Raw genomic sequence first — 204 nt, 5'->3', positions numbered from 1 at the left:
TGCTTATGTTAGGGCAGGGTTAGGCAAGTCCGCCTGCGGGAGGCTGCCAGCAGTTTCCGGAGGGTGTACTCAAACTCGGGCCTCTATCAGGCAGGGAGAGAAAGGAGGGCTGAGTAGTGTCCATCCTGGACTGTTCAGGGCAAGAGAAGCAGTGGCACTTCGCTCGGACAGCATTTTCAGTCAAGAAGCCACCACAGCCGCTTT

The sequence above is a fragment of the Notamacropus eugenii genome, chromosome 2 (assembly GCF_028372415.1).
Source record: "Notamacropus eugenii isolate mMacEug1 chromosome 2, mMacEug1.pri_v2, whole genome shotgun sequence".
Classification (NCBI taxonomy): Eukaryota; Metazoa; Chordata; class Mammalia; order Diprotodontia; family Macropodidae; genus Notamacropus; species Notamacropus eugenii.
This window is presented reverse-complemented; position numbering follows the sequence as displayed.